Source organism: Pinus tabuliformis, chromosome 2_2 (genome assembly GCF_031772625.1).
Source record: "Pinus tabuliformis cultivar Carrire ecotype Pingquan chromosome 2_2, CPIR1, whole genome shotgun sequence".
Classification (NCBI taxonomy): domain Eukaryota; kingdom Viridiplantae; phylum Streptophyta; class Pinopsida; order Pinales; family Pinaceae; genus Pinus; species Pinus tabuliformis.
The window spans coordinates 709,933,112-709,957,220 of record NC_142300.1 but is presented as its reverse complement, the minus strand read 5'-3'; the positions used below and the strand labels follow the sequence as shown (position 1 = coordinate 709,957,220).

Genomic DNA, 24,109 nt, shown 5'->3' with positions numbered 1-24,109 from the left:
TCTATTCATAGTAGTGTAGGATAGGGATTACTATGATTGACAATCTCTATCACTTCAAAATCTGCCTACGCACTCACACCTTCAATATCTAGTGTCACCACTTGCAATCATCCCATGGGAAAGATCTTCTGTTGGTTCGCCATTTGTAAATGAATAGGGGACCACTGTAGTGTGGGTCTGCCCATGTGTTCACATGCTTGTTTTGGCATTACATTCACGTCCAATCCGAGATCTAGGATTACCTGATCCATTTCATACTTGCTGATTTGCACAGTCAACCTCATTTCCCTTCTTGTCCACAGTGCATGCTTTCCAAGTTTTCGAAACACATGTGGTTCTCCTGACCCCGTACACCTAGTGATAAGTTCCTGTAGTCCTTTTACTACCTTGCTGTCACGTAGAAGTTTCATGCATGTCTCCAGAAAGGTAGTGAGAATTGAAGGATCCATCCCTGGTTCTAGTTGATCCTTACTACTTGAGGTGGAGGCCTCCGTGAAGCTCTTCTTAGCTTCCATGAATGTCTCCTTTGCGCATTCTAAATCAAATTTGGGTTCCTTTGTAGGAACCTTGCGAACCCATGCACTTTCTTCTGACTGCTTACCTTTATCATCGCTAGTGGTCATACCGCTCCTGAGCATCATGTTTACATTCGAGTCTTCTTCGCGTAGCTTAGACCTCATCATCTGCAAATTCTGAGTCGGAGGGGGCTGAAGTACCCCTTTTTCGTGCAGTCTCGCTATCAATGTAGGGTAGTCTTCTACCTCATGATCAAACTAAGTACAGTACAAACATGATGTCCTTGTCAGGTTTGTACAATTACGGGCATAGTGCCCTGGCCCTCTGCAATTGTAACAAATTAGCTATCTGTGACCCCTTCCTGGTCCCATTACACCTCGACCATGACCGCCCCCTTGAAATCCAGCGCGTGCCATTCCTACATTTGGGTCGAGGGCTCATGTTTCGGTCTGCACCCTGTAGGCAGGAGTTTGATCCATCATTAGTTCGTAGCTTCTGCAGGTGTGTTCATCATGGCCTACTGACTTGCAGAAATTACAAAGCAATTGTTGGGACGTCTTCGTATACTTCTGCAATAGATGACAATTATCTATAGTGTGTTTTCCTCCTATTTGATAGATCACGCACCATAATTTAAGAGTCATGATTGGTCCTGCATGTGCTTCAGGTCTTAATGGCATCAACCCTCCTCTTGCCAAGTAATTTGTGAGCACTGGATAGTGGTCCTTGTCATGCCCCTGGCCTTTGCATTTTATGCACCATACCTCCTCGCGTGCCATTGGCCAAGGTGTTTTGTCCTATTTCAAACTCTGCATCTCCAGACACATATTTTGTGGTTGCACGTGGATTTGTTGGACTCCCAAACTAGGGTCTTGTATAGGGGTCTCATGGAATCTCATCACCATCTCCAAAGCTTCGGCCTGGGTTGAAAGTTTTTGCTGTGATAGCGTCGTCCTTAAGTGTAGTGTTAGTGACGCTACAAACCATGCATGGTGCTGTCCATTCGTCAACGTCATGTTGGCTTCACAAATCATACCCTTTAGTCTTTAGTCCAAATCCCAGGGGGTCTCGCTTGCGAGCATCGCGATCTCCTTAAACCCGATGATTGATTGTGTTTCCAACTTTGGCCTGCTAAATTCCCTGTTCAACGCAGTTTGGATTTCTGCATTTCCTGTGTTTGGATGGTCATTAGAATGCTTGATGTACCATGTTAATTCAAGATCCTGCAACATGCTTACCAGCGTAGCCTTTTTGATATTTCCATCCACGACTCCATGTGCTTCCCATACCGCTCTTACCACAAACCAGAATTGGTCCGGATGTTCATTCCCTACGCCTCTGAATACCGATAGTTTGATCGCACTCACAATAATGAACTATGGTGGTGACGGAGGTGGGGTGGGTGGAGATGGAAGTGAGGAGGGTGAGATGGGTGGTGGTGTAGGTGGAGGTGGTAAGCACAAAATTCGCTGCCTTATCATACTGACCACACTTCTCGGATAAACTTTTGTGAGTTTTTCCTCACTTTCCCGAGAGGGGGAAATTAAGGGACTGGTTTCTAATTATTCACTACTTCCACTTCTGTAGATCTTCCCACTTCATGTAGCCCCAAACATTAATTTATTCGCATAACCCACTTTTCACACAATAACATCTTAATCCAAGTGTTCAAAGATTCAATATACTTACCTCCCAGTCCCTTGAGGAAACGTCGCTCTGCTTCACTGTAGTTGAGGGTCGTATCTACCATGAACTTAGTGATAAATCCTCCTATACTTCGGTCGAGCCAATGGTCCACAACTCACGCGATCTTATCTCTTGACGCTTCTAGTTTGTGCACTAATTCTCGAGTCCACACTATTGGTTTGTCGACCCTACACCTTCCCTGATTGTCTGCTAGCTTTGAGATCCACTCATACAGCTCAGAAGGAAAGGATGCAAAGAAAATTTTGTGGATTTCTGTATACAAGTAGCGCTCCAACCACTGTTCCTTAATACTCGTAGATTTTTGTTTTCCTGCGCCATGAACTCGTGAATCTTCTTGTCCAACCACCCTTCAATTTATTTCTTTGTTGGATTCCAGTGGCATGACATTAGACATCCCTTATGTAGATCCCAGTCCCAGAAATGGAGCCATTTGTTGGCTTGTATGGGCTTGACCCAGGTTCAGAGGTCATTTAGCCAAACAAATCTTGGTACTACTGGCCCTTTTAGCAACAGTGCACGGAGCGCAGGACTGAGGTCTCACCTGAAGTAGTACGGGAGGGTGCTAGAACTAGGTTTCCACACCCTGGGGATGTCTGATGAGCTATGGCGGTCTGCGGTTTGACCTTGTGTGCACATTGCTATGCACATATATTAGTCCCTCGCAACCCATGATGCTACCTTTGTGCAACCATACTTGGGGCGCGATTCGTATTATTACCCAAGTTCCTTACTATTAACTTGTTATTATATGATTACTTGGCTTATATGTGTAATTCTAGTGATAATTAACAGTATATCCAACATTCATATAAGTGCGCGCGATAAACAAAACAATATTAATGTATAGAATGAAATATACAAGCAGATGCATAGAAATTGGAAGCAACTTCTCTTTCTTATTCTTCGTTCAAGGTTATAGACTCGACACCGCCCTATGCGCTCAGCTGCAGGGGTTCGTCCACTCAGCTGCAGACTCTACTAGACCTCTGTGCACTTAGCTACAGAGCCTCTTCCTACTACTATGACCCAATACACTTAAACTCTTACTCTATTCTCGAACCATTCATATTCATCTATCTCCAGTTTGCTATCTTTACAACTTAGAGCCTCGCTCTATTTGTACAGTCCCATGGTCCGTGGACCATGGGTAGGCCGACATGACATTACATTACATTACAAAACTTAGGGCGTACAACCCTATGACTCAACCTATACTCTGCACTCCGCGCCTGCAATTCGTGGAGTCTTACAATACATTTGACCAAAGCTTGGGCTTTGAGCCCAAAACATGCTGTGGGGGGATTCCATGCCCAACAGAGAGACACAAATCTCCTAAAGTCCCTCTTGCTTGTCCACTTCAAGTTCCTACACTTAAATTAGCCCAACACTGCTCCAATTCCTGCAATTAATGCATATTAGGCCAAATGACATAACATCTCTCATGTACCCTTATCGCTAAGCAAAATATAATAAAATATGTAAGTAAATGTGAGAAACGTTAATTTTAATAAGATGGAGTGTGGCATTAAAGCCCATATAGTTTACCTATTGATGAGCCTCATTAATGAGTTTCATGGAATACCTTGTCACCATTAGGAAGAATTCCCTGTAGAAACTTTGTCAAAGCTTCCTTCAAAACATTCATTTATGCTTTTAAACCATCCTTCAAACCTTCCATTTATTTTTTAAAGCATCCATTTTCCTTCTTAAACAATCCATCCTAATATTCATCACCGCTTCCATTTCATTTTTGGTTACTCTTTGTGATAGCGAAATTTGTTGCACTTGGTCTCGTAATTTTGATATCGTGATGCATTTCTTCCTCCTATTCATGCGCCATAGAAGAGAATTTTAGTTTCTTTATAGGTGTGTCCATTTTTTTGTTTCGAGGAATTTTGGAATGAAACAATGATATCTATTCTTCTCTCTGCCCTTTGAATCACTTCAAATTGGTTTTTCAAACAAAAGTTATGCAAAATTTAAAAACAATAGACATATTTTTCTTACTTTTTAGTAGCTTGATATTGAAAGTATTTTATCTCTGCAATTTTAGATCTCCAAGGTCTAAAATTTGTTTTTGGTAATCCCTTTTAGTCTTCTTTCCAACCCCATAAGTCATAGTTATATCAAATTCTTCAAGAAATAGTTATTCCCAATCTTCCACAATGACCTGATTATCGATTGGTTCAGTAGAGAAAAATTGTATGGCATGCCGCATGTCACTGCTTCGACCTTTGGCCCTAAAAATGATACAAAAAACACTAAATTCCATGTAATTTAAACCACTCTTTACAAAATTCAAATCTGATTCTCAGAGAGAAATTTATGATTATTTTCCCTAGGTTACCGATTTGATATTGAGTTTTGGAGCCTGCAAAAATCCTAACTTCCTCGGATCATATCTCTGAAAATATAGTGAACCAAATTTTGAAATCCATACACAAATTTCACCAATATATCGGTTCCATGTGCTTGTAGTCTTATCTTTTTAAGCATTGTGTAAAATATGTTATAGAAAAAATACCAGCATCATGGAAAATTTTAGTAATGTTCGCCCAGTGGGCTATTTTCCATTTTTTCCACAAAAAAGATTCGCCAATTGACAATTCGTTTTAGAATATAAAATTATTTTACCTTAAAAATCGCCAACATTATAGAGAGACTATATATAAAATAATTATAAATTTGATTAAACAAATATATCAATAAACATTTATAATTTTCATATTAGGGATTAGTGAGATTCGCCAATGTTTTAAACTTCAAGAAAATTTTCCATCCTTAAAATTTTCCTTGACCAGCATGACTTGCTTGAGGAAACGAAACCCTAGAATCCAAAGCTCTGATACCAAATGTTATGTAATCATCTCACAAAATAGAAGAAAATATAGATCAACGACTTAAAAATTAGCCTCTTTGATGGGGAAACCTCCTTTACATTACATAAATGAAAATTTTTAGATTATACAAATGATAAGACCTCCTTGGTTTATATAGGAGTCTAAGGGGTCACAATATAATCAGAGCCTACATAACAATAATAATGTAAGGGAACAACAATAACAATAGTGGGCTTCTATGGGGCACAACAATAACAACATGGGGGATACATGGGATTAACAATAACAATAAGGGGAATACAATAGTATTATAGGGAGCCAACATGCCCATCTCCTTCAAAAATGTTTTCCTCAATGCTTGAGTAGTCGATGTGTCGTTGTATTTGAAAAAGAATGTTGCAACTCCCAAGGCTACCAAATTAAATTATCAACATGAGTTTTGTACAAAATTAAGAGGTTTCAACACTATATGTGCAACATACACTGTGTCCTTATTTCATTCATCTGATGTAAAGGAGTGAATGTCATGAAATCAAAGCCTAAACTAATTGCAGAAATGTAAACGTTTCTCTATTTGTGAGAAATGGAAAAACTAATTGCTCAATTGTAAACACTAATCCTAATTGCAATAAGGTAAAGGTTATTCCATTTTTAGGAATGAGAAATACTTGTCTATTGGCATAATGTAAACCTTGTGCTACTTGCAACAACGTGAATCATTAGTCTAATTACAGAATGTGAAAATTTTCCTTGAAAAGAAACTAATCCTATGCAAGAACAAGAATTTGTAATTGAAATCCTAAGAGAATGAACTCAAAGAAATAACCCTAATATAATTTGTAAAAAAGAAAGTAATAAGTGGTGTTTATTCCTCCCCAATCATGTATTTAGAGCCTACAGGTCATTATTCAAGCCTAAGAAATAAATGTTGGCTTTATGATACAAGTGTTGTTCTTGATGGAAACTCACTCGCAGTTCAACTCAAGTTTTGGTAAAAGGCAACTCACAGTACAACATGTATATTAAGAGGTAACAGAGAAATGGTGCAGAAGAACAGGAAGATGGAACTAAGGCCTACTGATTAGAATAAAGAAGGTAAAGGAAAAGATTGATGTAAAGAAGTGTTGTGCTGTACAACGACCCCCCCCCCCCCCCCATTTCATAAAATTTTTACTTAAAAAATCATAATATGAAATGGGTCCCTTTTAAACTTAGACGTGTGAATAAATTGGTATTAATTCATCATTAGAAAAACCCTCATCAAAAGGTTCAATGGAAATGATATATTTTAAAATAAACCTTTTTGAATAGAAATAAAGTCGGTCTTTTAAATGAATATAAAGTTCTTTGTTATTGCGATAAAGTGATCGCAAGATCGCATATCGCAATGATAAGGAAAACATATATAAAGACCCATTGACTCACTCCAATCCGAAAAGCAAATAACTATCGGATATCGGGAAAGGAAAATCACAAAGTATAATGAAAGAGCCTCCCTCATTTCTCCGATGTGATATCGCCATCGGCAATCGGCGGTAACAACCCAACACATGATTAATGACACATTCAAATCCCCCGATGCGATAAGGCATATCGCAATCGGTGATCGGCGAAGTTACAATGGCATAAGTAATAAGACCCGAATCCATCCCCCATTGCGATGTGTTAAATCAAGGTGCATGTTTCAAAAACATAATTAAAAGGCTTGCATGCATTGTATCACCTTTTGGTGATCGAAAGATATTTTGGACAAATCATAAAGCCTTTCCATTCACATTACCAATCGCCGATTGCGATTTACTTCTGATTATCTGCCAAAGAATCTAAGCCATGCTTGAATGGATCATTCGTCATATAAACAACATAATGGGTATTTAAAAACTCCTTTACCATGATTGACAAGTTAAACAACTAATTAATGAAGTAGTTATGCGAGATTTTCCTTTAGATTGTATCTGCGACAATTTCACTATAATCCATTATTATCCGCTGATTGACACAATTCTTTCATATTGGTTCATACTAGCTATTCTCTGTATCATGTTGGTTTCATTGCTTGTGTAAAACTCTGCCGAAATAACAAATTTGAAACAAATGGGAAAGAGATTAAAGAAATCCGTAGCAACGGCAGCTCTTACAGTAACAGTGCAGCCAGCCAATGATCCAGGACCAAGAAAAAAAGGATTAATCTCAGACACTACGTGTCTCGGCCTTGGAAATACTAGTTCGCAAAACATCTACAAATTAATTGAAGCAAAGGAGCCTGAGAAAGTATCGGAAGAAGCTACTGCAGACTCAACTAATAAATCGGAAGCTTCCCTCAAAGATTTAGCTGATTCATATTTGCACAGAATAGGAGCGCGTGAGAAAATTCTTCCATACACTGATGTAGTGAGATGGGTGGTAGAAGAAATTCCAGTTTCAAATAGAATGATTTGTACAGTTGACGGAAGAATTTTTGGCTCATTTCAGCCTGATGACTTAAGGAAGATGTATCACTTACCCAAACCTGAAAAGAAATACAACAAAACCTTCCTTGAAAAGTTCGCAGATGAGAACGAGCCTGAATCGGCCCCAATTAAGCAGTGGAGACAGAATCCTGCAAAGCACAAACACGAATCATCACGTAAGTACTCTGTGGAATCATTGTCTTCTCCTTATTGTTATGCAGGGGCAATGTTGTGTAGAATGTGGGGAATGCATGACTATGCAAAGTTCACTATTGAAATGGTTCCTTTAATGGAAGCAGCGGTCAATAGTTATGTGATGGATTGGGCAAACATATTGTCCAACAAATTAGCCATTGAAATTCTGGAATTTAGATCAAATTCACGCAAAACCACCAGGACCATTCCCCCTTTTTATTACAGTTCTTATATTATGGATATTATTTTCTTTAATTCTAAATATCCGGTGCTCGGGTGGAGATGGAATCCCCAAGACCCTAAGCCAATCCACATTTATCATCAGATGTTATGGAAGGCTCACTATAAAGACCATTTGTACCAAATATGTAATGGTTTAATGTTGCCTATATATTATGCTATTTTTAATAAGCCCGCCCCAAGGATTTCCGAGGAAGCAAGGATCAACTTGACTACTATAGGAAATTGGTTCGGAGAAGACATGTTCACATATATAAGGCTTTATGGTAGCCTTGCAAGACCCCATGTCCTTCCTCTGTATGTACCTGATAAGATGTTAGCTCGAGAATTGGCTTACCAGATAACAACAGCAGGAACATTCAAAACTCTTAGAACTTCTAAAAGGTAGGTATGGCCTACATTCCCTTTGAGATGTGGTGTTTACTCTACATGATTACAAACATGTTGAAAAGGAGGCAGGAAAAATAAACATGCTCAATCTTGCAACCATTCCTAATAGGCAATATGATCCAAGGAAAGTTGCCTATAATGTTCTTGAACAAGCCAAACTCATAAAGTTTGATCATGAAAAATATGAATTTGATGACCTGTTTTCCTTAGCAGAATCATTATTTTAGGTAAAAACATTGGCCAAGATGAGATATAAAGATGAAGGGCTGGTAGAATTCAATATGCTCAGAGAAAAAAGGTTGGAAAATCTGCCTCTAGACTTATTAGCTACTACCCCAGCAATCCAGTCAAGCGAGCCTGAACAACAAATTGTTGACAAACCTCCTGCTATGGAGAAGATTCCTGAGAAAGGAAAAGAGCCAGAACATGAGAAAGAACAGGAACAGGACAGTGAATATATCAATATAGATACTCAGATTGATCCCAAACTCCTTAAAGAATGGCAACAATTTGATTCCATTATAAGCAATCCTGAAAGTTCACAAGGTTTCAGCACACCTCAAGTAACAATTGGTCAGGAGACAACAACAACTACAGTTCCAATCAAAGGAACCAGCGGCCTACCCACCAGCAAAGATGTTGAAATAATTCCTAAGGATCCATCCGATCAAATTGTTTTGTAGATAGAAGACATACCACGATTAGATGTCTTTACAATCCCAAACATAGGGTTGTAGTAAAAAGACAAAGGAAAAGGAGAAGACTTGATCAGTCTTCCCTTTTACCAGCACAAACAGAGATGGCTAATGTGGTATGGAAAGAAGAATTCAATCCTTCCGAAGACCTCACAAAACTTTCTCAGTATGCTAGAGCCTACTCGAAAGCTACTATGGATAAAGTATCGGAAGTAAGCAATTTACTTAAGTAAAAAGACCAAACAATTGTTTCATTACAGTCATAGGTATCTGAAAAACAACAAAAAATAGAACAGTTAGAACAATAGCTATCAACATAGCAGCAGATAAACAACAAATTAAATTAGCAATTTCTTAAGGAGAAGCAGAGGATAGACCAAGGCGCAGTACAGAAACAAAAAGAATTATCTGCAGCATTGACCAAGCTGAAGACAATGAATGAACAAATGAGTAGGACAAAAGATGAGCAATCGCTCAACTATCACACCCAGTAGAAAAGTTCAAGAGTCTTCCTCAACTAGAAGACTTTAGGTTCAAAGTTCTCCAGATCAATAAAGCATTGGTTAAACAACTAAATTTGTTATGTCATAATATTTCCCTTGTTGAGCCCCTCTGTGAGATTACTTCATCAATAATTGACAAATCAGTCGATGCCAGGTGGGATTTGGAACAGGCCGATGAGACTTTAACCAACTTTCTTTCTTGGCAAGAAACCAGTGAAGGGCAAGCCGCAAATCTACCTAAAATTCTAGAGTCACACAAAGAGATTCTTTTCCTAGAATGGCAGTCACAATTGATGAAAGTAGAAAGAGAAACCTCAATATGTAGATCAGCAACCAGTAATTTAATTGAGTTAATCAATGATACTCTTTATCTGTCTAACTTGATTTCACAGTGCACTCCAGGTAAATTGCCATCAGCCAAAGTATTGGAATAAACATGCAATCAAGAATTGGAGAAAAACGAAAGATTAATTGCTGGCATCCAAAGTTTAACTTGGGATACCTTTTAGTTTTTCCTAGTTAAACCATGTGTCAAAGGGAAGCACTCAAATGTTTAACCGATGCAATCAGTTACATGATTCCTGAAATCCATGATGCCACATATTCAGCCCAACTGCATTATTGTCTGAGTCACCCTCCAGAATTGCAACCAATGATTGCTATTTGCCAGCTCAAGCCAAAGAAAGATCAGCCGAAACAATGAATCATGCTGCCGACTGCAAATAAGCCTATTTTGAGGAGATTCTCATGATTTAGTTATACCACCTAATAGCTTTTTTATTTCATAATTAGTTAGCTTAGATAGTATTTATAGACCCTTTCATTGTTTTAGAAGGGGTCCTCAGTTTTTGTATAAACTCAAATTAGGAAGTCACACTATTGTGCTTCTGATATATTTTTATGAAGACTGGGCCAATATTTTGAATTTTAACGAAGAAAGCTTTGATGAGATGTGCACTATTGCTTTGTTGTGGAAGTGTTTCTAAGTTAGAAGAAGGAATTTGAATGCGATTGATATCGAGAGTGATCCAAATAACATATGGTACTATTATCTATGCTTTTGCTTCATTCTTTCATGTGAATCAACATTTATTTAATCTTGCTATCATTGGATATATGTATGTGTTTTAACAGTAGTCCTTATACTTATCACTATTGAATGTCTAAGGAGTGTTATTCTTTCAATCATATTTATGTCAATGATATATGAAGAATAGTGTAATAATGTTTTCAAGATTAATTTGTTCAACTACTTGAACAAAGTAATTATCATATGAATAAATGTCTTTGTTTACCAATAGAGTCATCTATATGCCTGTTTATAGATAAATATCATCAAACATTACACTAAAGCAGAAATTTCCCGGGATAGGATAGTTGTTTACAATTTTACTTTTTAGATTAAATCATTCATCCATTATAACTATATATTAGAGAATCAACCACTTATCCATCCGATCTACAAATTATTGGGAAACTGGTCCCATTATTCCTAGTCGGAGCGACCACACCAAACAGAAAAGGAGCTGCCTTTAAGGTCCAGACGGGGTGGTTTTCCCCGATGTTGTTGCAGTGATTTTTGAGGCATCAACAAGAAGTTTAATAAGTATACGTAGATCCACTTAGCCAAAACAACATATACACGTTGGTCCATAGAACAAAAAAAGCATATACGTATACACAGACTCCCATGGGAGGAAAAGCACATACATGTTGGAAAACCAAGGTTTTGGTCTGAGGTATTTGGTCCAAGGTATTGACCGTAGGTATTTGGTCCAAGGTATTGGTCCTAAGTGGTTTTGGTCAGAGGTATTGATAAATGATATAAGTATATGAGGAGTGTATGGGTTTCTAAGGAATACTTCTATCTGAAGTATATTTTATGTTGCAGGGGCTATGTTTGTGATTTGATCTGAAACACCTTGTGCACCTTGAATTCAATATTGGATCAGGATCATGAGACCTGAAATGACTTATTATTGAATAATTTGATATTGGTTGGGATAGATATGATTATGTACACCTTTTTTATTCTTTAAATATCATGATCTAGGTTTGTGTGAAGTCTGGAAGTGCAACAAAGTTATGAAGTAAGTATTTGCAAATCTATACGCTGGTTTTCTTTGGTTAAGGTGCGTATACACACTGGTTTGGCTCATCTAAGTAGCGTATTCAAAAGAAAAGCTTGATGTTCAAGGATGACTGATCTATCAGATTAGTGCTGGTATTTTACTTCTGTCTGTCAATGAAGTCTTCTTAGATCTGAATGTAAAACTGAATGAACAAGGAGTTTGATATCTGATTGACTGATTATATAAGTGAGAAGGGTGATCTTTGCTACTCCCTATGTAAAGCTCTATAAATAGACAGTAGATGGTTAGTATATTGCTGGTTGGTATAGACTTGATTCAGAAGTTTAATGTTTCAGTAGTTTTGAAGGTATGCGCAGGTTTGATTACAGGAAGTAGCATATACACACAGGTTGGGTTTAGTAAAGCAGCGTGTACATTCTGATGCATGGTTTTTGAGGTTACAGTTGATTCTGACTGATGATGCAGGTTTTTGGGTTTAGTAAAGTAAAGTGTACATTCTGATGCATGGGTTTTGAGGTTACAACTGGTTCTGATTGATGATGTAGGTTTCTGGGTTGAGAAAAGTGTTCTGGTGTCAGTGATCTAACTGTTTAGATTAACTGAATGTTGGTTGATGTAGTTTAAGTTTCAAAGTTTCTAATGAGTCCAGTATGAAAATTTGATGAAACGAGGCTTTCATGTGTATTGTTGTGTACTAGGAGCATCCAGTCAGAAAATTTATGAAACGAGGTCCTTGGAGGAAGAGAGAAGGGCATAGCCTTCTGTAGGCCAGCATCTACTAGTAATCACATTGGCTAGTACAAGAGCTAGGGAGTTGTAGCTCCCTTCCAGTAGAAGCTGGAAAATGATAGAAGGTTGTAGCCTTTTGTAGGTGGGTGCCTGTGTACTGGTATGAATCTGCATCAGTACAAGATTGTAAACATATTTTCTTATTATTAAAAGAAGACAGAGACGACAATAGCAGGTGGTTTTCACCCACAATGGGTTTCCACCTTAAATCGTGGTGTTCATGTGTGTTGCTTTATTCTATTTTACTGCACTATTTAAGAAGTTACTGATACATTGGTTAAAGATCAACACATGATAAATTTTCTAATTCACAAGTTCTCTGGGTATACGCTTATTTCTCTAATCACAGTTGCATGTACACACTAGTTCACTTCACAGAAGTAGCATATATAAATCAGTTTTGGAAATAAAATTATTGATCTGATAATACTGATATATTCACCCCCCTCTTAGTATTATTTCCAACAATTGGTATCAGAGCAGATCATTTAGAAGAAGCTTGATCACTTGAAGATAAATCTTTCAAGATGAATAATCATGAAGGCATGGGATCGAATAGACCACCAATCTTCAATGGGAGCAACTTAGTATATTTGAAAATAAGAACCAGAGCCTATCTACAATTGCTTGGAGTAGATGTTTTGGAAATTGTGGAAGGAGGATATCAATTCCCAGTAGCAATTCCTACAGACTTTGCCGGTAAGAAGTTATACGGAATCAATGCCAAAGTGGTCAACACATTATTGGGAAGTCTGTCAGAATCAGAATGTGTCAAATTAATGCAGCTCAAGAACTTTTACAGGGACCTCAAGTTATATTGAATTATTATCCTCCACTAAACCTCAAAATGTAAATGAAGCATGCAAAGATAAATGTTGGGTCAAGGCCATGGATGAAGAACTTGAGAAAATTGAAAAGAATGATACTTGGTAATTAGTTCCTAGACCTCATGGTAAAAATATTATAGGAACAAAATGGATATTTAAGAACAAGCTTAATGAAAATGGAGAAGTTATTAGAAAGAAGGCTAGAGTTGTTTGTAAAGGGTATGCTCAATAAGAAGGTATAGATTTTGAAGAAACGTTTGCACCTATTGCTCGACTTGAAGCCATAAGGATGTTTCTTGCTCTTTCTAGTTTTCATAAATTCAAAGTATATCAAATGTATGTAAAATCATCCTTCCTTAATGGATATTTAAAAGAATAAGTTTATATTGAACAACGAGAAGGATTCATTCTTGGAAATGATGCAAAATTCGTATGCAAGCTCAAATGGCTCTCTACAGTCTAAAACAGGCTCCAAGGGCTTGGTATTACCTCCTTGACAAATATCTACAACAACAAGGCTTTACAAAAGGTTCTACAGATAGCAATTTATACACAAAGATTAAAAATGATAAATTGCTAATTATTGTTGTTTATGTTGATGATATAATTTTTCGTAGCAATGAAGAATCCATGAGTCAGAATTTTGTTTCAGTAATGAAACAAGAATTTGAAATGTCCTTACTTGGTTAACTTACTTATTTTCTTGGTCTACAAGTTAAGCAAACAAAAAATGGTATCTTTCTTTCACAAACCAAATATCTCTAGAAGATCTTGAAGAAGTACAGAATGGAAGATTCTAAACCAGAATGTTCTCCAATCATAACATGATGCAATCTCAGCTATAATGATGAATCACCAGCAGTAAACCAACCAACTTACAAATCTATGATTGGAAGTCTGCTTTATCTAATAGGTACCTTACTTAACATCATTCATGTAGTAGGAATTGTTGGAAGGTTCCAAGGAAATCCAAAGGACTCACATCTCCAGGAAGTCAAAAGAATTTTCCAATATCTTCAAGGAACTCAGGACTTTGGACTATGGTATCCTAAAGATACAGAACTTACTCTTCATGCATATACAAATGCAGATTGGGCAGGAAGTGTTGATGATTGAAAGAGCACTAGTGGAGGTGCATTCTATATGGGTTCTCTGTTAGTGTCTTGGTTCAGCAACAAACAAAGCTCGATTGCTTTATCTACAACTGAAACAAAATATGTGGCTGCTACATCTTGCTACACACACATGTACTCCACCCATCTCCATTCTACGTGATAATACAAGTGACATCAGTATTTCAAAAAATCTAGTCACACACTCCAAGACCAAGCACATACCCATCAAGTACCATTTTTTATGAGAACAAGTGCTCAAACAAAAGGTCAAATTGGAGTATGTTCCCTCCAAAGAACACGTTGTTGATATATTCACTAAACCACTGCCCAAAGAAACATATGAATATCTCAAACAAAAGCTAGGAGTAGTTGCTGCGTCATCCCGTTGTTAAATCCAGTTTTTAGAAGAAGGTTATTATACGTGGGTTTCATGAAGTATAGTTGCATATACACATGGTTTTCTGTGTCTGAAGGAGCGTATATGTTTTTCTGATAGAAAAACAGTGGTTCAAACTCTGATATGGGTGCTCTGTCTGATGTTGATGATTACAGTCCGACGATATGCTCTTTTCATTGATTTTTGTCTGACTAACAAAGATGCCTTGATGAATAAATTGTTCGAAGAAACTCTGACTGTAGATGAACCTGATAATGCAATATAACTAAAGCAAAATAATAATCTACTTCTACAATCAAACTTGTGGAAGCTTAATAGATTTGAGCAAGATCAAGCGGAACACATATAACCAGAAGAATAATCAATGCACATGAAACCCAGAAGAATACTCTGGGGAAAGCCTCAGCTAAAAACCCTGCTATCTGTATTATCATACAAGTGGAAATATATCATGGATACACAAAGATTTATCTCTCATAGCTAGCCAGCTCTCAGTACAATCCCTCACTAATGATCACAGACAAAATAGACTGCTCATATGCCTTCTCCTCTACCCTCCAAGCTCCTATTTCCTTGCCTATTTCTCTTGGGTGATCCAGTTTTTACCAAGTGTAACACTGATCTCACACCCTATAAAACTGCACAAATCTTAAGGAATGAATTCCTTCTGCATGGATGAGTTTTGTTTATAGGAAAACTTATGCAACTAATAGTACATTGTCGCTGTCTTTAATCTTGACTGGGTCTTTCTCTGAATATACATGCATGAGTTACTGATGAGAGAATCTTTATTTATCTGGAGTACACTAGTTGGATGCATGCATGCATTAACTGAATGGACTCACAATTAGTTCCTCAAATAGTTTGGAACTAAATTAACTAGACTTAACTCAGTTAATTAAGCTAACTACTTACAAATCAAATATAACACATCCTTGTCTCCTTAATTAAGGGATAATCTCCTTAATTGAAGGAATAACTGTTTCATGACTTCACAGATACTTCTAGGTTGAATCTCTCCAATTAATTAACTCAAGATGAATTAATTAATTGTTTTTCAAGCAACTCGTGAGGCTAAATTCGAATTTTAATTCTCAATTTTAATTCAAGGAAAAATTAAAATTGGAATATTTTTGTTGCCACATTTCAACACTCCCTCTCAACAAGAAAGGGATTATCTGCCACCTCGATCTTGTCTCTATGGAACTCGAAGTTACACTTTGACAATGCCTTTGTCAAAATGTCAACATGTTGCTCCTCGGTCAAAATATACTACAACAACATGATCCTCTTTGCTACATAGTCTCTGAGATGATGATACTGGATGTCTACATGCTTATACCTATCATGAAATTCTGGATTCTCAGAGTGTTTGATACAACTCTGATTATCACAATATATCACAGTTGGATCCATCCGCGAATCAAACAAACCAACTAGAATTTTATGCATCGAGATGGGCTCACATGCTGCCTGACTTGCAGTCATGTATTCAACCTCTGTCAAGCTGAGTGAAACTAACCTCTATTTCCTACTGTACCAAGAAACTGCAGCTGACCCAAGGTTGAAAATTCCTCCTGATGTGCTCTTCTGATCTGATGGACTCCCTGCCCAATTGCATCAATGAAGCCCTGTATCTTCACTCTGTTTTTCTGTCTGTACCATAATCCATGTTGAGATGTGCCTTTGAGGTATCTCAATACATGCTTTGTTGCCTTCCAAAACATCTTGGTAGGCTGAACCATAGCTTGACTCAGCTGGTTCACAACATATCACAAATCTAGTCATGTGTTTACTAAGTACATCAGTGAACCCGCAAGTTGCTTGTACATAGTAGCCTTTACTACCTCTCCTGAAGTAGCATCCTCCTTCCTCAAGTTACTTGCTAGAGGAGGCTGCATGGGCTTGCACTTATCCATGTGGAATCTCCTGAGTATCTCATTGGCATACTTTTCCCTAAGACACAAACAACTCCCCATCCTTCTGCCACACTTCCATGCCAAGGAAGTAATGCATGAGACCCATGTCTTTCTTCTCGAATTCTCTTGCAAGGTCCTCCTTGCAAGACATGATCAATTGATCATCACCTATCAATATGAGATCATCAACATAAAGTACAACCATCAACTGCTTACCTTTCACCATGATGTGGCACAGGTTTGCATCTACTTCACTCTTTGTGAAGCCCAACCCGGTGAAGTAGTTGTTGATCCTAGTGTACTAAGCACGAGGTGCTTACATCATCCCGTACAAAGCTCTCTTGAGTCGACACACATGCAACTCACAATTGAAGGAATCAAAACCTTCCAACTCCTCTATGTACACCTCTTCCTCAATCTTTCCATTGAGGAATGCAGTATTCACATCCATCTGATGGATCTTCCGACCCATCTGTACGGATAGTTCTAATATCGATTTGATAGATAATTACCTTGATACAGGAGCAACGGTCTCATCATATTCAATCCCCTTGATCTGTGAGAAACCACAGTTAACAAATCTTGCCTTATACTTCTCCACACTACGATCAATAGCTTGCTTTACCTTGTAAAGCCAACAGGAACTCACAATTGACTTGTTTTCTGGTCTTGGAACCACATTCCAAACACTGTTACGAACTATGGATTCATACTCCTCCACCATAGCATCAACCCAAATCGGCTGCTACACTACTTACTCAAAGGAAGATGGCTCGGTCTCAACACATTTCCCAACAACGGCCATGTATCCAGTGTAGCTCTGAGGTGACCTCCTCTGTTTGCGCTAAGAAGATGGTTCTCCCACATTCTCTCTCACATCTGACAACAATTTGTTAACTTCTCTTGTGCGCTTCCATCCATCTCTAGAAGACTTTGCTTGAGTGGATGTCTCCACTCCTGGAAACTTTGCACGTAGCTACTCCACATCAGTCTGAGGCTCCTCCTCCTTAGGAACCAAAAGTTCCTCCGCAAACTCTAGTTGGAGCTCCCTCTCAAGGGAAACTTGCATGGCCTTCTACTCATCAAACTTGAGATCTCTGCGAACCACTATCCTCCGACTGGTAGGTAAATACACATGATAGTTGTGTGGTGTATCAGTGTACCCAAAAAGTATCCACAACTCTACTGTCAGCTCAAGCTTCTTCCGTGCATCCTTTGTCACATGGCAATATACTGATGAGCCAAAGATCCTGAAGTGACCTACATCTGGTCTCTTACTAGAGAAAGCTTCCTTTGGTCTCTTCATCCCAAGTATATGATGTGGGTTTCTATTCTGAAAATAGACTGCTGTGTTGCATGCCTCAACCCACAAACGAAATTGTAGGGCTTGGTCATGCAACATCGCCTTAGCTGACCCTACAATCGTTCTATTCTTCCTTTCGGCCACCCCATTCTGCTATGGGTTATGAGGTGCTATCAACTCTCCTTTAATTCCTTCCGCTGCACAAAATTCCTTAAACTCATGAGAGACATATTCTCCACCATTGTCTCTTCTCAAGGCCTTGATCTTCTTCCCTGATTATTTCTCGACCAAAGCTTTGAACTCACAAAAATTTGAGAAGGTTTGGTCTTGCTTCTACATGAAATAAATCTAGCATTTACGAGAATAATCATCAATGAAAATCACATAATACCTTTGATTCACAGTGGATGCCATCAAGAATGGTCCGCAAAAATCAGTATGAACTCGCTCTAATATTTCTTCTGCTCGACTGTCTCGATCATGAAAGGAAGACTTGGTGTACTTTCCTAAGGTACAACCTTTGCATGTGTCAACTTGCTCAAGTTTACCTTTGGGAAGTCCTATAAAAATCTGCTGCATTATCTTCAAGGCCCCATGATGCAAATGGCCCAACCACCTATGCCATAACTCACCAATGTCTTGGCTTTGCACCAATTCTGCTTTCAAACTCAATGCTGCACAATCATCTACCTCTAGTTTATAGAGATTCTTCACCCAAATCCCTATCCTCTTGGTCCGACCAATGGCTATGTGTCTTCGGAATGCCTTTCCTTTACTGAAGACAAAATCATAGCCTTTGTCCTCCAACATCGTGACTGATACCAAGTTCTTCTTCAGTCCAGGCACATACTTCACATCAATCAAAGTGAGAGGAGCTCCATGCTCCCTTTGAAAAGAAATCATGCCTTCTCCTGAAACACAGTACTATCTGTCGTCACCCATCTCTATGCACATCTTGATGTCTTTCTCCTCCGAGGTACTGAATAAACTTTTATTGTCTGTCATGTGGAATGAGACTCCAGTGTCAAGATACCTAACACAACCCACCATCAATGACACCATGCATGCGATGAGGGTAAAGTCCATTTCAAACTGAGAGGCTAATGCCTCACCTCCTGATCCTTTTTAGATCCCTTCTTGGACTTCTTCGATGGGAAATTAGTTGCATAATGTCTAACCTCATGACAAGTAAAGAATCACTTTAGACTTGTTAACCTTCTTCCCTCCATGAGAAGAATTCAATTTGGAATGGGAAGCCTTCCCCTTTCCTTTCCTTGCCTTATTTTCTAAGGCCAGATTTTCTTTATCATCATTCTTTGATGAAGAACCATATTGTGTGCTCCTCCTAATCTCCTCCTGCATGAGATCCAACTACAGTCGTTCCCAGTCTGACAGTTTCTCCCTTCCATTCACAGAGTCCTGGTAGTTATTCCAGCTCTTTAGAAGGCCGAGGAGAGCGAGGCTCACCATATCATTATCAAAAATAATTATTCCCACACTACCAAGCTCATCTTTGCATGTGGTGAGATTGTTCAGATATGTGGAAATAGTATCGCCCTTCTCCATCTTGATTTTCCAAAGATTATCCTTGAGCTCCAATTTGCTCTGGTCGCTACTGTTCTGGTAGAGGTCCTTCAATGTCTTCCACATTGAAAATGGAGTATCCTTCCCATGGAGAATCAAGAAAATATGGTTTGAACTCCCTCTAGGGTGATCCATCTTGCCTTCACCACAGACTTCTTCCACTCAGCCAATTCTTGTGCATTAGCTGCAGCTGGCTTTGGGATTTCTTGATCAATGAAATCCTTCAAGCCATTGTCTTCTAATGAAGCTTCCATTTTATCTTTCCATGCTATGTAATTTGAGCTACCTTCCAAGGCATACTCGAGTCTCAAGCCATAGAATGCCACTGACCAACTTGAAGTATGAGATGAATTCGATGTGTACCTGCAACCCCGAACTTCAAACTTCAAATTCTCTTCTTAGTATACTGTTCACAACTCTGATAACCTTTGCTCTGATACCATGTAGAAATTCTGACTATAGATTAACTTGATAATGCAATATAACTAAATCAAAATGCTTTAATCTACTTCTACAATCAAACTTGTAGAACCTTAATAGATTTGAGCAAGATCAAGTGGAACACATATAACCAGAAGAAAAATCAATGCACATGAAACACAGAAGAATACTCTAGGGAAAGCCTCAACTAAAACCCCCACTATCTATATTATCATACAAGTGGAAATATATCAGTATTACACAAAACTTTAGCTCTCACAGCTTGTCATCTCTCAGTACAATCCCTCACTGATGCTCACAGACAAAATAGACTGCTCATATGGCCTTCTCCTCTGCCCTTCAAGCTCCTGTTTCCTTGCGCTGTTTCTCCCGAGGGTTTGAAAACTTGCAGGAAACATGTCATTACAAAGTAACGACCACATCATAGAGAGCTGACTAAAGGAAATGAAATGAAAACATCGGAAGGGGGGGAGTGATCCACTCCTACTAGAACGTAGTAGTTGGGGATTCAAGTGGAAAATCCAGCAAGAAATTGAGTTCCCAGGAAGAAGCAATCCCCAAAAATGGATCTGTCCTAGGAGCTAGATGGAAGGCCTAGAGCAGAGGACAGCGCTTTCCACGTGCAGTAGAGAAAACCATATTTATAATACCCATTAACAAACTGGAGAGATACCGCAGCTACATGAAGGACCATGTGATGATCTGAAAATTCATTGGTGTCTAGCCAATAGAGAAGGACCTGATCAAATGGATCCAGTAGAAATGGCAACCAAAAGGACATGTAGAACTCAAGCTAGGAGCCAAACGACTTTTTATGCTAATCTTCTCAAACCTGCAAGATAAGGAAAGAGTCTTCGAAAATGGTCCATATTTTCATTATAATGCAGGATTGTTTATGAGGTACTGGGAGGAATGTTATAATCCTGATAAAGAGAAATTCCTAGTAGCCCCTATATGGGTGAGACTCTTTGGCCTCCCAATGGACTTTTGGGATCCGAAAATACTGGAAGGAATCAGAAACTCAATAGGATGATTTGTTAAAATCACAGAAACCACACGAAGGGGCCACTACACTTCCTACACCAGGATCTGTGTGTACATGAATATCTCATAGCCATCCCTGAATCAATAGAACTGGAATATCATGAAGAAATCTGGCAACAAACCTTGGACTATGAGCATATACCATTTTGATGCCACTGATGCCATGAATATGGACACTTATTCAAATAATGTCCATTGAACCAAGAAGAAAAAAAATGAAACCCCCAGAATAGACAAATGAGGGATTCAAAGAATTCAAGCACAAAAGGAAGACCTTGAAAGGATAGCAAAACCCAGAAAACAATCAAACACAAACGAACAACAAGAACAGATATGAGGTATTACAGGAAGAAGAGGAAGGAATGGAAAATGAGACAGAAACAATGGACTACCAGGATAAAGAAAAAGAAAGTAGTCAGAGTAAAACAAAAATAACCCCAAAGAGGAAAGCCCAAATGGATCCAACAGAAAAAGAAGAATAGGAACAAACAAATCTCACCATAATGGAAGTGGATGTAGGTAGGGGAGAGGAGTTAAGCATGAAGAGGAAGTTTTGAAAATACTGTTAAATGAATGGAGGCATATGGATGAAATATTCATCCCAGAGGACCAAAATAAATTATATAAGGAAACCTTCCAGCAATACAAGGCTAAACAAGGATAGAGACAAGTAGATATAGCATATAAACTAGGTATGCAACAAGAAGAAAACCCACAAGAACAAAACAATAGAAGTAAAGGAGGCAAGAAAAGTGGGAGAAGAAATATGCAAGAGTCAATCCAAATAATGGGAGAGATGTTGGTAAACACTGGAAGGGTTGTACCACTCTCAGCGGTATTCCAACAACTAAACAAATTTAACCAATGATAGTACTATCATGGAATATAAGGGGCCTTAACAGCTGGGGAAAATAGATATATCTATAGGAGAGACTAAGAAAGGAAAATCCTCAAATAGTTCTTCTCCAAGAAACAAAGATAATAGGTGAAAAAATAGAGGAGATTCTACAGAAAATGAAACCAAGATATGAAGTAGTTGCACTGGATGCAAAAGGCAGTGCTAGGGGAATACCCGTGCTCTGGAACCCTGCAGAGGTGATGGCAGACTACTGGGTCGGAATGTCTTGAATTCTTATTGTCCATTTCCAGAACACAAGAACTAAAGAATGGATCGTAATCTCAGTAGCGTATAGGCCACACATCCTTGCAGAGAAGGAAAAATTTATACAAATAATTAGGAAATTAAGCCACCTACATGTAGAAAAGCTCTAGCTAATACCAGGGGATTTCAATTTAATAACCTCCTTGGAGGAGAAAAAAGAAATCAGAAGAGAAGAACTTGAAATGGAGCAGTTCAGGGATATGCAAGAAGAGCTCCACCTAGTAGATATCCCCACCAATAATGGAACTTACACCTAGAATAACTGAAGAGGAGGAAATTGTCAAATTGCATCAAGGCTAGACAGATTCGTGGAAACAAAGAATTTAATAAGTAGAGATGTTTACTATGAAGTGTAAATCCTGCCATGCATGGGATATGACCACTAGCCAATAAGGCTAGAAGTAGATATGAAACAAAGGAAAAATAAGCGACCATTCTGGTTCAAAGCCTTCTGGCTACGGGATCCAACCTTCTTAGAAGTAATAAAGGAATGGTGGAGATCAAGCATAGAACAAGGGAGGAACAAAATGCATACATTCCAGTTATGCCTCAAAGAGCTCAAAGGAAAAATAAAAAATTGGAACAAAGAAGAATTTGGGAATATTCACCAAGATTAGGAACTGCTTCAGGAAAGGATGAAAAGGGTGCAACAACAAATAGTAACAAATGAACAATAAAAAACAATAGTGGAGGAAGAAGGACAACTACTGACGAAGATAGAAGAAAGGAGGCAACAAGAAAAAAAAATTGTGGAAACAAAAATCGAGAGTCCAGTGGCTAAGGGAGGGGGAAAGGAACACAAGATTCTTCCACAAAGAAATGATACAACACCGAAAATATAACATAATATTTTCTTTATTAGATCAAGGAGGAAACTGACTAATACAAACTTAATAGATGGAGAACCTACTAGTTCATCATTTCCAAGATATAATGACTGAACCAAATCAAGAGAGAATAGAGGAGATAGGAAATATAACTAGGCATATACCCCAACTGATCAATAGGGATCATAACCTATCCCTAATGAGAATAATAACCGTGGAAGAAGTGGAAGAGGTAGTCAAAGGATTAGCAAAGAATAAATCTCCAGGACCAGATGGATTTAGTGTGGAATTCTTCCAGGCAACATGGCCTATTCTAGGAGAGGATTTCCTAGAAGTAGTAGAGGATTCAAGAAGAACAAAAAAGGTACACCTGACTCTTAACTCAACCTTTTTAGCTTTTATACCTAAATATGACCACTCCGAAGGCATCAGGGTTTAGACCCATATATTTATGCAACGCAATTTATAAAATTGTTTTGACCATCATGGTCAATTTTCTCAAATCAATCCTCCCAACCTTAATTTCACAAGAGAAAATTGGCTTCATTAAAGGGAGGAAAATAATAGACGAGATAGTAATAGCTCAGGAAGCAATACATTCCCTTAAGCACTCCAAAGCAAAAGGAATGATGATCAAATTAAATCTATCGAAAGATTATGATTGGTTAAGCTGGACTTATCTCCAAGGAATCCTGAAAGCCTTCAGCTTTGACCCCCATTGGATAAATTGGATCTATTCATTGATATCAACTCTTGTATTTTCAATCCTCATAAACAGAGCTACAATAGAGGCGTTCAACGCAACAAGGGGGCTCAGACAAGGAGATGTGATTTATTGCTTCCTATTCATACTAGCAGTTGAAGGTCTTGGAAGATATGTGGAAGAGAAGGAGCAAGCAGGACAATTTAAAGGCCTACGCATCTGGGGAAATGATCTGGCCTTAACACATTAGCAGTTTGTTGATGACATTATGATGTTCTACTAAGCAACCCTCAGGGAAGCCAGAGCCCTCGTCGCCATTTTGAAAGACTTTATGAATGCCTCAGGAACGCAGATGAACAAAGAGAAGTT

The 24,109-nt window shown here is 38.3% G+C and overlaps 1 pseudogene; it reads left to right on the top strand.

Moving 5' to 3' along the window:
* Positions 1 to 7,157: 7,157 nt before the first annotated feature.
* LOC149194644 (actin-like) overlaps positions 7,158 to 24,109 on the top strand; it is an 81,418-nt pseudogene continuing 64,466 nt past the window's right edge.